At 51.8% G+C, this 9,300-nt stretch overlaps 1 long non-coding RNA gene across 1 annotated transcript; it reads left to right on the forward strand.

Moving 5' to 3' along the window:
* The first annotated feature begins 2,075 nt into the window (after nucleotides 1-2,075).
* Nucleotides 2,076-6,790, forward strand: LOC146398725 (uncharacterized). Its single transcript, XR_014820036.1, has 2 exons — nucleotides 2,076-2,921; nucleotides 3,258-6,790. It is a non-coding gene; the product is annotated as an uncharacterized LOC146398725 (long non-coding RNA).
* Nucleotides 6,791-9,300: the final 2,510 nt, after the last annotated feature.

The raw sequence follows: 9,300 nt of genomic DNA on the forward strand, positions 1-9,300 counted from the left end.
AGGCTGAGAGAGGTCCAAGGACTTCTGGGTGATGGTTTACTGAATAACTGGGTTCTGGGTTATGCTCTTTCCATAGCTCCATAAACAGGTCAGTGACTTAGCGCAGAATATCCGGGTACCCGAGACAGGGAGGAGAGACAGTCTGAGAGGCAGGGAGGCCAAGTCAGGGGGAACCAGGCCTGCATCCAGGTCCTCCTGGAGCAGGACTGGAGAAGAAAGGGATGGAGTTTTAAAGGGCAGGCTCCGCTGCTGCTCGGAGACCTTCCAAGGTGCCTTGGGCTTCTTCTCTCACCTGTAAGATGGATATGTTGAGAGCGACCATGAGGGCGGGATGCTGGGGACAAGCGAGGAAGGCCGCACACTTGGATCTGAAGTTGGGACCACCCCCAGGGCCACGCGTGGCATCGTCAGGGTGGACAGGACCCCTGTGGCGTGTCTGTAGTGACCCTCTGAGTTTTCTACGATAGGACTCAGTACACCCAGGCTCTACCCACCCACGGGGGCAAGGACAAGGGGCACGACTTCAAATGCCAGGCACGCCCCCTCCCAAGTGTGGTCCCTCCCACGCCCGGGGCCTTCTTTTCAGTTTTCTTGGGAAGCAGTTGACATTCATCACAGTAAAGTTTAAGGCCTCCAGCAGCCTCGTGCCTCGCAAATGTGCAATGATGACCACGTGGACTCTGCTAGCATCCATCCCTCACAGAGACACAGTGAAAAAAAGGGGAAAATCCTCCCCAGGATGAGAACTCTTAGGATTGAATCTCCTGACAACGTTCTGCCCGGGAATTTTTATTGTATTATTTCTGATTCCAGATTTACCTCCGGAAACTAAAGTGGCTAAAGACAAGGAGATTGTCCATTATTTGTGCAAGACAAAATCGCCCTGGGTTCCAAAATACAGAACCAGGAATTTCCTGGTGGCCTGGTGGTTAAGGATCCAGCATTGTCACTGCGGTGGCTCTGTTCAGTCCCTGGCCTGGGAACTTCTGCATGCCCAGGGTACGGCCAAATAAATAAATAAGTAAATAAATATAAAATACTCGATGCAAACTATGACATTTAGACTGGATACGCAATGACATCCTACCGTACAGCACAGGGCTCTATATCCAGTCTCTTGGGATAAACCATGATGAAAGATTAAAATAAGTCAAAAAAGTAAAATAAAGAACCTTTGACTGAAGAAGGAGGGGCATTTGGTAAAGACCAGTTCCTTGGTTGCTTCTATAAAAACTACTTTTTTGTCTCTAAAATGGGAACAAGTGTTTCGTGCAAAATTATTCGGCTCTCTGGTCATTGTCACAACTTTAACCCCACGTCAAAGAAGTTGTTGACTAACCGGGTGAGAAATTGCACATTTCCTACTGCTTCCGGCTCGCCCACCTGGAATGTCATCCTTTCTCTTTGTTGAGACGAAACCATCTTTCGAATTCTAATTCAAGCCTTGCCTCCCATGCAAGGGTCTTCCCACAAACACCAGGTCCATGTCCTCCAGCCAACTCATCTCTAAGCCGTGGCATCATGAAGGACCGGGTTTGCCGAGTAAGCGCTGCTCCTGTCTAGACCGCGAGCCCCCTGAGGATGCTGGACTCTCAAGCTGACCTTCCTACCCTTCATCCTGGAGCAGCGGGACCCAAGGCGGTGGCTCCTCTGCCGGGTCAGTCCTAAGGAGGGAACCTGGGCTCCAGGGGCTCTTTCCCCGTGTCTGTCCCCCTCCCCGCAACACACACACCCTCTGTCTCACACACACACACACACCCCTACCACACGCCACACTTGGAAGAAGCATCTGATGGGTGAGACCCCTGGGTCCTGGCTCTACAGGTGGGCAGGGTCCCTGCGCCCTAAGGGCGGCACACAGGGTCCACCAGCCTCTCCTTGGCTTCCTCTTTTCCCCGACGTCACTTGGTGGCGGCCCCACCCCTCGGCCTTTACAGACGCCAAGACGTGCGCTCCGCAGGCGCTCCTGGCCTTTCATCGCCAGCTCCCCAGTAGCCCATGGGCTGGGGCTGCCCAGAGTCTGGTTTTAAGGAAGAAGGGGCAGGAAGAAAAAGCCTCGCTCCGTCTCCTAAGTCGGCTTAATCATTAACCCGCACTGGAACGTGGCGTTCACCGCGGCCGGGAGAAGCGAGGGCTCGCCCGGCTCCCGGTAAAACGGGACTTTGTTTCACTTTCAGGTGCAGCTGTTTGCGAGGGTGGCAACCTCACCAGGGGTCCTTCGAGTGAAGACGAACAAGAAAGAATTCTGTCCCCAGAGGCCACCCCCGAAGTCCTGCAAGCGTCTACTTCATAAATATGGTCGAAAGGAAAATCCGTCTTGAAATGACCAGTATTGGAAAATAGCGCATTTCAAGGGCTGTGCTTGGCGGCGTGTCCGCACCTGGACCTCCCCTCCCATCGAGTCTCCCTGAAAGGGGCGGTGGGGAGGTGCCTGGTGTTGGGATGCCCCTGCCCTGCTCCCCGAGGTGGGGGCAACACGTTTGAGAAACACACAGCCCTTCCTCGAGGCCGGATGTCTCAGCACCTGCTTCTTGATGGAGGCGAAGCAGGTGCCCCCCCCCCAGGGACCCCGCGTTCCCGCAGCTGTCTGTTCTATAGGTCACGGGGTGCCTGACTTCTGCCCCACGTCACACTGGGTTATAATGGTGCCTCTCTCTCCCTCCCACCTTTCCATTCCCCCCCCCCCGCCTTCTTTTCTCCCTCCCCCCCCCCCCCCGGCCCCGTGAGCTCTCTGATGGGAGGAATCACGACGGATGCATTTTCCATGTCCCCTGTTCCAAGGTCACGACAAAGGCTGTTCCATCCACGCAACCAGAGCCCCTCCAGGACCACACGTGGGCAAATCGGAAACCCACCCCTGGATTTTTCTGCTGAAGCTCTCAGTAAAGACTCTCCCTTCCATGAGCGTCACTGAGCTAGTGGTGAGTTGGACATGATTAGCGATCCTCCAGTCTGCCCACCATCTGTCTCTCTGTCCCTCCTGGGCGCCAGCAGCTCGTGCAGACGCTAAACGGCCTCTTGACTGGACAGTCTGCTTGCTTGCTTGGGTCTTCCTCGTCTGTTTTCTATCCAGCCGTCAAAATCCAGCTCCTAACGTGCAAATATGATCATTTCATGCTTCTGCTTAAACACCTTTCGGTGACCTGGGCTAAAGTAGCAGCTCCTCCAGAAGGTCTGTAGGATGCGTCACAGCCCTGTCCTCGCCCACCTCCGGCCTCCTCGTACCCTCCACGACTGACCGTTCCTTCTTGCTCCAGCCATGCCAGCTGCCGGCCGATCCTAGAGGACAGCCTGTGTCCCTCAGAGACAGAAGCTCCTCGCCCGGCCTGTGGGCTCTCGGCTGCGTGTCCCCGTTTGAACACTTCTGTCCCGTCGCCTTGCAGCCTAAGTTTCCTGTGGATGCGTCTGGCTGAGGCAGGCAGTCCTGCTCAGCTCACACCGCACGGACAACCCCAAGCCCAAGCCCAGGCGCCCCGGCGGTGGCCACGGGTGACTCTAGTGGGACACGGGAGCACTCATGTCACTGTTCAGGCAGGAAAGGCCATTCCACTCTGCAATTATCCAGGGACGCCAGGGGACATTGGGACTTGGAGGCAGAGGCAGGGGGCAGCCCAGCCTCAGGGGGCAGGAGAAGTGTTCTTGGATCTGGGTCCACGAGAAGTGTCCGTGCAGGGGTGGGGTGGCCGTTGGACAGCAGGGGGTGTGGACGTGAGACGGAGGGCAGACGAAAGGACAGGGGAGTCGAAGGAAGAGACGAGGGGAAACCACGTGGGGGCTCAGAAGCGTGTTTAGGACTTTCACGAGTGGCGGTCCCCAAGCTCGGGCCAGGGGTCAAATCCCACAGGCAGGGGCCCAGCCGCGGCGGTGACACACGGCAGGCCCCGAGGGAAGGTTAGGGACAGCGTGGACAGCAGGACAGAGGGGACCGCCCTGGAGAGAGGCGCGTTCCCAGCTGGGCAGGAACAGGGGCAGCAATGGGATGGAGGCAGAAACCACCGGGGAGAAGAGAAAACAACCAGTCCACCAGCTCGTTTATCCGCGGATTCGGGGAGCGGGCCGCCTGTGGAGCGCTATCAGGATGTGGGGGGAACGGCTGAGAAATGGGGAAACATTTGGTCTCTGTGTCGCCACAGTGCAGGCTCCGCCTGGCAAGAATCCATCCTTGTTCCTGGTTCGGGGTGTGTGTGTGTGTGTGTGTGTGTGTGTGTGTGTGTGTGTGTGTGTGAGGCAAATTCTCAAGGGCCGCCTCCACGTAAGACAAACCCCACGACACGGTCCCGCCGTGCAGCCTGGGAGATTATATCCAATATCTTGTAATAATGGGAAGGAATCTGAAGACAAGCGTGTGTGTAGGTACAACTGCGTCACTTCGCTGGGCACCTGAAAGGGACAACACATGGTAAATTAACTATACTTCAATTTAAAAAAAAAAAAGACCCCACCATGTACCTGAAAGCTTCCAAAAGAGTTTTTAAAACATGCTTTTTTTTAAGAAAAACAAGGATTATATGTGTGTGTTGTAACCAGGGCTTTGTGTGAAAAATCTCCCCAGTTTCCACCGCTCCCCACCCAAAACGGGAAAAGTTATTATTTGGTGGAAAGGCTGGGTCATCTTCAAGTACAAGGATGTTGCTTGAAAGCCTTGATGCAAAAAAACCTGAAACGAGCCGGTCACACTCACAACTGCCGTCCCTAAGCTGAGAGATTTTTCTTTCGTAAGATATGTGAGTTGCACCTCAGGAAAAATAAATATATACGAGTTCCTGTTGTGGCTCAGTGGCTTAAGAACCCAACAGTCTCCACGAGGATGCAGGTTGGATCCCCGGCCTCGCTCAGTGGGTTAAGGATCTACTATTGCTGTGGTTGTGGTGTAGGCTGGCAGCTGCAGCTCCGATTTGACTGCTAGCCTGGGAACTTCCATATGCTGCCAGTGCAGCCCTTAAAAAGAAAAACAAAATTTAAATATAGATATTACATACATATATAAATATTAAATACATGCATTTTAAATATGTATATAATATATATCCCCTACCAGAGTAAATTGTCAGAGAAAAATCCAGAAATCTATGTTAAGCAAACATGTAGGTTCAGTTGGATCAGATCGTAGGAATTGTCACTAAAACTGCATCTGAGGGTCGTTTTAAACACCACCCTCTGTGTGCACAGAACAGACCTCAGGGTGGCAGATTCATATGTACGTTTCTGGACCTTTGACCTAAGGTTTTTAAAGAACTTTGTAAGTTTATATTGCATGTGTAGGGTTTTAAAGCAGCGGCTATGACTGCTTTTGACTTCAAACCCTTTTTACCAGCTCTATAAACAGAGGGTAGTGATGTTTTCAAAACGGAGTTTTCACTGTGTTGCATTTTCTCCCCTGAAAAGCGTGTGTGTGTGTGTGTGTGTGTGTGTGTGTGTTTCCATCTTTGCCTGGGTGCTGATTCCCATTCCTCCAAAAGGACAGACCCAGAAGGAACACGTCCAGCTTGTTGAAAAGGAATCTCTTGAAAGCAGCCTCCATTTCTTTTAGTGCCGTCCTCTCTTTTTCTCTCTCCCGTGCATCAGGGCAGTGCTGGCTGCCTGGTACCCTGGGCTGACTTTGGGATAACACGCTCCCGGCTCTCAGGGCTCCTAAAAGATGCTAAGAGCCGTGCAGCCTCCGTCTGCCCCAGCGGAACAGAGGGTCTCCATCTGTGATCATCGCAGGCCCCCTCGGCCGGGGCGCAGGATCAGTCACCTCCTGAGCGGGGGGCCCTCTCATGTCACGTGGCTTTGCCTCCAGCTTCGGGAGGGCGTATAAATCAGCATTTGTGAAGGCATCCCTGTGGCAGCGGGACAGGCACAAGTCCCCACGAGCTGTCGCTGTGCAGAAAGTCACGGGTGCAGTGCTGGCCACGAAGCCGGTCTCCTCTCTCCTTCCCCAGTGGAAACAATTCCCCCGCTTTTCTGAACCCAAGACTCTCTGCCCTTCTTTCCCGGGCCGATTTGGTAAATCTTGCCCATTTCCCCAGGGTCTGCGTTTTCAGCCTCCTCAACAGTCAGTCTCCCGTCAACACTCTCCAAAAGGCGGTTTGTGCCCCCACTGTCTGTGCACACCTCCATCTACCAAGCGCACGTGGAATCGATACCCAAGGGAAGGCTGGCCACCCTGGTCGCGGCCACGGACCGTTAAGGACACCTGCTGCCTGGGGTTTTCGTGAGTCCTAATGATACAAGTGAGGACCGCGCCGTCATCAACGGCAAATATAGAAGGAGAAGCACAAGGTGTATTGCAAATTACATGTAGGGCCCATAAAGGGGGGGGGATTAGCCACCATCCTTCCGCTGCCCCCCCCCACGGCCGCCCCTCCCCCACGCCTCCATCTGCGCCGGCTCCGGACTAGATTTCTCTGTTAACAAAGCCCGACCTCTGGATTCTGCTTGACTTCACCACTCTGGCCCCCAGAAAACACAATTCCTAATGATGAGCCCTTCGTCTGTGAGTTAGGGGCTGAAAAGGCACGTCCTCCCCCTCGTGGGGGGAGGGGGCGGGGTTCCAAGGTCAGAGGGTGTCACAAGTTCACTCGGGTTACAAATTAGAAGGAGATCCGGGTCCATCCCTTCCAATGGTTCCCGCCCCCCCCCCCAACCGTTTCTGGAACCCAGAGAAAAAGAATTCCACTCAGATTGCACTTAGCTCAAGAAATCCTGGACGCCCTTCCCACCGACTCCCAGAGCTTATTAGAAACACTGCTTCATCTCCCAATCAGTATTTTATTAAAAAATTAATGCCTGTGAAATGAGTTTTTGATACAAAGCTGCATGGCGGTGACTTTCTTTTTGGGTTTTAAAAACATTAATCTCTTCAATAATTCATCTTTTATTCCTTTAGCTTTACTAAATATTAAACAGGTTAAAGTTAAATATTTGAAAACCAAATGCAGCTGGAGCCTCTCCAGGTGGGTGGGTGGGTGGATGAGAGGCCAGCAGGGTCCCTGCCTCCTGGCCCAGGGTGACCGGGCACTGCTGGCGGTTGTGCGTCACAGATCCTACCTGGTGGCCCTGGAGGTTTTCCTGGCTTTATCCTCACCTTTGTGCAGACGATGTCACAGACGGTGACTTGTGACTGACAACAAAAATGGGAATTTTGAAGCCGAAAAGATTCACGTTTCATCCGAAGTCGGGACTGCCCAGGTCAGAGTGAAAATGAGAGCTGACTGTCCCTGACTGCGGTCAGCCCCGCAGGCTGGCTGCTGGGCTATCAGACCCCCGACTTCTGTTCAGCCACCCCCCAGCCCCTCGGCCACCACCCCCACCCCTCCCTAATCTGGTTAATGGAGGCAGCTAAAGCATCTACATAGTTGCATCTGAGTTGATCTGGGTGAGGAGACATAAATTCCTCTCTTATTGGGCCCCCTGATAACACACACCTTTTAATTATTAGCAGGATTGTTTCCATTAGGCTGAGAAATTAATTTTAGAATGCATGCTGGGGACCTCGCTTCCAGAGTAATTTTCCTCGGATGCTTTCTAGGCGGCTTATCAGCACTGTCTCCTCTCTGTGACGCCTTGTTAAGGCTGGTGACAGGTACTACACAACTGGTGTTGGGAAAAAAACCTGCTTCTTCTTTGAAATGGTGTGTGCGTGTTGACCAAGAGATGAAGGTTGCTTCAAAGTAAGAAGCATCTTTGGTTTTAAAAGTCCACAAGAGCAGAAACAAACGCTGATTCAACAACAGCCTCCCAGACACCTCACCCCCCAAAAAGAGGAAACTGAACCTCCCACTCACAGAAACTCAGAATGAATTGCTGAAGGTCAGACCTCGCTGTGGGGACCACTCTGAATCCAGCCACCCAACAATGTCTCAGCTTGTCAGGAAAGAGGAAAGTCTGCAGTATGTAAAGCTGACCTTCCGCTTATAGCTTCATAGACAAGCCCAGATGTTATCATCGGAGAAACAGGTGAGATGGACCTGAGGCTTTGGGAAGCGTGTAGGTACCAGGATGGGCTGGGCGATGCTGAGTCCACCTCGTGTAGCCCGGACTTGCCTCCCTCTGTCCCCCGCCCCCTCCTCCCTCAGACCTCCCCGCCAGCCCAGCAGAAACACGCTGGTCACTCTGGAACTTGCCAACAGAGGGTGTCTGACGATGGCACCAGGGTTTCTCACCAGGTAGAGAGGAAATACAATGAAAATGCTAACTGGCGACACAGATTCCACTTTCATGTTTTATTAATGACATCTGCACCATATTTGCAAAATAATTTACATAATATGTTAATTCTCCAAAAGAGGAGAGAATGGGAGCTGGTAATTGCATAGGAAATCAGCACGTTCTCTGCCTGTGCCAAAGCTGCATAATCATTCAGAAATACATATACATTTACGTATTTTCATAGAGACCCTTATTAGGCTTAGGTTACATTTCACAGTCAAGATTAACATGTGAAATCTGCTTTGGGGGATGCAGACTCATTAGTAAATGTTTATCTTGGCTTTCGACTCAGTGTAATATTTTGTTTTAAAGAACCAAGAAAGACTCAGTAGCACCGAGGCACACGAGGAATGAGACATGAGAGGATCTGAGCTCCCAAGGCAGGGGACTCTGGAGCCCAGAATTCACAGGAGACTTCTGGGTTCCCCAGAAGGTTCCAGTTTTATGGGTTCCCTTTTCACTCTGGTGCTTCTTTTGATTATGATGTGGACATACTACTCTATGACTGAAGAAGAGGGCCTGGTCGAAATGTTCTAGAACTTTCTCAGGAGGCAATGAAAATACCTGACAAAGAAACCATTTTCAGAAAAATAGACTTCAGGCCACAAAGTGCCCATGGGTGCCTGGAAAAGCCAGGAGAGATGCTGACTCGGGGAATGTTAAGTAACGCTGCAAGTGTGGCTTTTTATTTTAAAGATGCTGGGTTACAATTACATGCTGTGAAGCTCCGTTGATTTCCGCCTTTTTAAAGTGTAACAAGTTACCCTTCATTTCGCATTAACGAGTCCTATAGGGAAGCCCAAGTCCATGCCGTTAGTAAAAATTTGAATTCTCCCTCTTGGCAGTCCAGTGCTGATTGGAAAGTCAGCGAAGCCCATTTGCAAATGACGGCACAGCTTGCAAGCCAGGTGCTCAGTAGAATCATTGCTCTGAAACCTATTAAAAGAAGCTTTCTAGAGGGCATTTTTGGGGCCAGAAACTTCAAAGTCACTGGAAAACCTAAATGAATTTTTCTCTGCATTCACTGCTCTGAAATTACGAGGCTCCAATTGGGAACCACAGATCCCTCTGTTTTTTGCCTTTGAATTCTGGAAAATGCAACTTAGG

Source organism: Sus scrofa, chromosome 11 (assembly GCF_054392235.1).
Source record: "Sus scrofa isolate SSC_HxYL_T2T_F1_AM1 chromosome 11, Sscrofa_HxYL_maternal_Yorkshire_Landrace_v2.0, whole genome shotgun sequence".
NCBI lineage: Eukaryota > Metazoa > Chordata > Mammalia > Artiodactyla > Suidae > Sus > Sus scrofa.